The sequence below is a fragment of the Cupressus sempervirens genome, chromosome 7, assembly GCF_028749045.1.
Source record: "Cupressus sempervirens isolate cs-2001-9-10 chromosome 7, ASM2874904v1, whole genome shotgun sequence".
NCBI lineage: Eukaryota > Viridiplantae > Streptophyta > Pinopsida > Cupressales > Cupressaceae > Cupressus > Cupressus sempervirens.
This window is the reverse complement of record NC_143124.1, coordinates 929237568-929243062: the sequence shown is the minus strand read 5'-3', so window position 1 is coordinate 929243062 and position 5495 is coordinate 929237568. Positions and strand designations below refer to the sequence as shown.

General features: G+C 32.4%; 1 pseudogene; it reads right to left on the bottom strand.

Annotated features, from left to right (window-relative positions):
• Positions 1–315: 315 nt before the first annotated feature.
• On the bottom strand, positions 316–1558 carry LOC149550610 (vacuolar-processing enzyme-like; annotated as a pseudogene).
• Positions 1559–5495: the final 3937 nt, after the last annotated feature.

Sequence of the window (5495 nt, the reverse complement as noted above, 5' to 3'; positions counted from 1 at the left end):
TTTCTCAAAGGAATTCTACCCATTTTGGGTTTGGCTATCTGGACTTCTACCAAAGAAAGCCATTCCCTCATTAGCTTTAAGCCAACAATTTACATTCATTCATCTAAAAGAATGCCATAAACTGATTATAGTAGATGATTCATGTAATATGTTTCATAGGAAATACAAGGAAGTCAAGTCTAAATCTATGTTAAATTATTGTTGGAGCTTATCTGATATAGGTTTGAAGCCTAAAAACATATTTATTAGTTTAGATCAAGTGAAAAATAAAAATGATAATCCATCAAATCACTTTCCATACAAATAGAGACATGATTACCACCTTTTTCCATAGGTAAAGAAGGTTTGCATCCCATTGTCAAAGGTGAAAGTAGCATTAGCATTTTTAGGGTCACTTCCCATGTATAGAAACAAATGCTCTCTACTAATAGGGATGTCACCGTACTGCATTATGTGGGTTCTAGTCCTGTATGTGTTATGATCTGATGTCCTCATTTTAACCTGTTAATTATTTTTTGTATCAATATATGCACTTCAGAAATAGCAAGCGCCTTCTAGTTCCACTTGATCAGAAATAGGATCAAATGAAGTTGGCTTTCTAATATATTTACTAATTTCAATAAAAACTTGAACTATTAATGGTAGTACTAGCACCATAACCCATTATAAAATCTAGAAAGTGAAAATTAGCACTTACACATGAATGTGATAAATAGAAAAATAAAACATAACTATTAAACCCCATGAAGTAAGTGCAACATGTCTTAAAGCCAAAAGGAAAGTGCAACCTAACTAGTGTTTTGCTTGTTCAAACCCCAAATTTAATGTCCTAAGTAGTTTCATTGAGTCAGTCCCCTAACTAAGACTTGAGAAATAAATTTCTATAGCATTTAACATAAATTAGGGCCATGAAATGTTATCACTTATATTATATGCATAGATTATCTAGCTCAAGGACACCTTCCTATCTTTTTCAAGCTACTTACCATTTGGTATTGCTACTTTATTGTTTTTGTCTCCAAATTGTGCATCTCACTACCATTCACATTAAATTAGTAAAGAGTTGTGTGCTCAAGACTGCCCATAAAATGAATTTTATTTGACTAATTGTTGCTATTTAAAAGAGAAAATATTAAATTATCTTCCATCCATGCAACACTGTACAAATCTCTAAGGCATGTGAAATACTCTTGAGGGGGGGTTGGGGGACATTATGGGACAGTAAGTTCCCCAACTATTTTCTTTTGCAATGGAAGCTGTTGTAGAGTAGATATTTAGACCTTTTGGTAAAAGACCTTAAAAAATGCTTCCGCTTTCACATGCCTCGATATAAATGAGCTAATGATGCAAACAGTTAAATCAATGAGCCACCAAAGAATGAAAACTGAACATGGACTTAAAGTGCATTTCTAATTCTTCAAAAATGAGGAAAAAAGAATAGTCTTGCATTTCTTAAGTGGTTGTATTTCCTCACCATTTCTTTAAATGTGCCAAAAACATTTTTTTTCTTTAGGAATTCAACAAAGTCATTTGCAAAAAGATAAGGAAGGGTGGGCATGATTGCAATCACAACAAACATCATCATCACCTCTATGTATCATAGCTGCATAAGTCATGCTGATTTCTTCTAACACATTATCAGAAAAACACTAGAACTATATTTGCCACAAATGATGGAGACTTCAAGTGGCAAATGTTAGAGATTTCCAATAAAAAGCTATAGCTATAGATAGAAAATGATAAATGAATAAATGAATGAAGATTTTTAATGACATCCATGAGACTAATCAGTCTAATGGACCACAGATCAAAGCCTAAATGATTACACATATTAAGTTGACAAAGGATGTGACATGGAATGACTTAAGACCAATTCTATTCTTTTATGACTAACATGTTGCAAATATCTAAAAATGCATACAGGAGAACACATCAGGGCATTTAGAGGAATATGCATAGTTTTCCCTGTCTAAGATGGTTGAAAATGCATCTTGTTTTGCAAAAGAAAATAAATGAATGATTGACCATATTAAGCCTACTAAACAAGTGACATGGAATGACTTAAGCCTGATTCCATTCTTGCATGAGTTTTAAGCTATTCCAAATGACTACAAAAGCATATGGAGGAACATATTAGAGTACTATCAAGAATATGCATATATTCTTTTAGGGTAGGAGTACTATTTTTTTGGAAACAAGCCCAATAAATCTAATCAATCCGATAGAGAATCTATAAAAAATAAGGTTAAAATTCACTACTCTGACAATTTCAGAAACAATGGGATATGTCTCTATCATAAATGGGACAATGTCAATTGAAACTTCTTTACATAACAATCCAAATTAGTATATGGAGGGTTATACAACCTAGAGTAGTCAAGAAATCTATTATGAAAAATAATGCAAAAATGTTCAACTTTTAGATTCTCTTTAGTTTGAGTATTCATTGGCAATTTGGAAATTCCGCTAGAGATAATTAAAGACAGTAATTAGAATTTTAAACAAATGTAGTTACTCACCAAGTACTCCAGGTCCTCCATGGTTAGAGTAATAAATGAAAATGTGGTCATTAGGGAAACTATCCACCACTTTACCAAGGAGGAGATCTTTAATGTACTCCAATGCCCACTCTCTAGAAACGGTCCCAAGGAACTTGACAAGGGCTTGAAAAGTTCTAGAATCAATAAGGGAATTGATAGTTTCTATTCAATTTCAAGAGCATAGGATGTTTCATAGACTTGTAGCTCAATAGCATGGATGTTGACAATGACACATTTGATATTAGGCAACTTTGTATAGTGTTGTAACCAAACTTAAAATATTAGTGATGCATAAATATTTCCTAAGAAACCATTTGACATAAGGAAAAATGGAGTAAACCTAAAAAAGATTTCCACAAAAATTCATATAGAGAATATTTCATACAAAATATTCAATCTATATTAAAGCTCAAGTGTACTCCCAACAAATCACCTACCTAAAGTGCACGCATTTATAAACCAGATTTCTCACACAACTGTGCTATACGAGGATGTCCATAGTGACTGGAAATTTCATTTGCCAAGATAACATCAGCAACATTAGGGAAAGTGACCAAATTAATCTCAAGAACCTGCAAGGAAATTAAAATTAATAAAGACAAAACCACAGTAATTTCTACAATCAACAATGTATAAATAGTTACATTTTCACTCTTTCCAGACTTTGCACATTAGTGCACTTTTAAACTAGGTTTAAAAGCTAGTTGATTCATGATCATATTAACAACTTGCCTTAGTTTGAAGATGCACATGTTCTGGCAAATTAGGCTTCAAAACATCCAACAAAAATGATGTTGCTTCACAGATCATATTATGCTACATATAGATTTAAATTGGAAACAAAAGTATAGTAAGTTACAAAGAAGTTCCTTATGGTCTCCATAGTCTACCAAACCCTTTAAACATTTTTGATCCATCTTGTAAGATAGTATCACCCCAGCTAACACATTTCAAGGCTAACACTGAATGAAATAGTCCATTGCATTTTCTCAAGCTATGTGTTCTTTTCAGTAGCAGACAACTAGAATGGTATATCAAACATTCAGATACTATAATTATTGGAGAATGGTATTTATCTAATAAACAATTAGCTATGAAGAAACTAAACCATTTTTATTGCTGTAAGTACATTGAGGAGTTTATTATCTAGATAATATCAGTAGCCTCTTTCTCATTCCTGATATTGGAAAATGACAATTCCTCAATTGGGGTACTAGTTAGTAGAACATCACAATCTTGTAAATACTTAAAATTATATATTATCACGCTTGTAATAAAGCATGGAGTGACATTGCCTACCATTTGGTGTGACATTCCTCCTTGCAATCTAATAAAGTTTGTATCTCATTTTAGTTCTCTATGCCTTGCAAGGCATGCTATAGTGAGCACATGTAATTGTCAATGTTGGGATGTCAACACGTTATAGGAAAGTGGAGGCATATTATAGATTTACAACCATTCTTTGAGAAGTTTCAATTATTTTTCAATTACAAACATCATAGATGTTACAAGAGAAACTTACCAATGATATATGCCTAAGTCACAATCTAGATTTACAGGAATAATAAAAGAGACCTTTGGGAATACCACAAACCTGTAGATTTTCCACGCCTCTTCATAAGAATTCCACCAACTAGAGTTTCCCAGTAGTCTCCAATAGTTGACCAAACAATGATCTAAATGAATGGGAATTTTTTTTTAGTATCCCATGAAAATAAAGGCCAAATAACCACATGTGCAAATCTACATTTACTGTGGTAAAAGCTATCGTACTCTTATCAAAAGGCTACACCTTTTTGTGAAAAACATTGATTTCAAGTAAGACACTAGCAGTCTTCCAAGCTTGACTTGTTGAAGTCATCTCCTAAAGGATGAGTTGCTAGAAAACCACCTATGGTCTTTAAAGATGTATTGTGGAATGGATTGGTATTATGCTATCAGGAAGTACATGATGCAAATTTCTTAAGGCTTGGTCACGTCCTCTACATGATTCTTCTACCTAGGCCACCCATGCAATAAGATTGGACTTGTTTATTAAGCTCATACAACATACTATCGACAAACCTAAAAGAAGATCACACAAAATGACAAAGGTAGGGATGAACTACCATCAATAGATACTCTCCTCATCATTTTCAAGCTTAGATCATAAGCCCTTCTCTTACATCTGTTTGTTGATGATCAGCTTTCTGTAAAGGCATTTGTTCATTTTTGTACTTCCCATTGTTTTGCCACTTCCACATTTTTGTCCAGAGCTGTATTAAAGACCCCAAAAAATAAGAATGGTAGAGATTAAGCCTTGGAAACCATGGAACATATTGGGTGAGCCGAAGATGGTGCCTTGGAGGACACACAATAAAACAGTTTAATTGCCTAATGTTATCACCTTGTTATCAAATTTGATCAATATAAAAGAAGTCTATCGAGACTCAACAAACTTTATCTTAATTACTTGATGTCAATGATTGAGAATTTCAAATGAGTCATAAATGAAACAAAATTGTTTCTCTGATGTTCATAACATAATCCAAAAATCAAGTTCATATTTAACATCAAGCATCTATGACCTCCTCACTTCTATCAATCATTGGTATTGATTTTTTTCTAATGTCACAATTTAGAACACTTATGAAATTCATCTTTGAAGCTAATTATAGGCTATCATAACTTTGAAATACAAAGAATTTTTATTTTTTTTGCACAAAAGCATATTGAGACTTTCACAACATGATAACTACTTAAATAGATATATCATATTAATTTAACACCACAAATTAAATCCAATATGATTACAGGTATCAATACAAGAAATAAAAATTTGAACTTACTCCTAAGTCTTATGTATCCTCAAAAATCTATAGACAATAAAATTAATGTAAGAGAGATACAAAGATATCATTCCTACTCTACACAGTTCAGTGATCTAATAAACACCCCTTTAAATTCCCACTAATC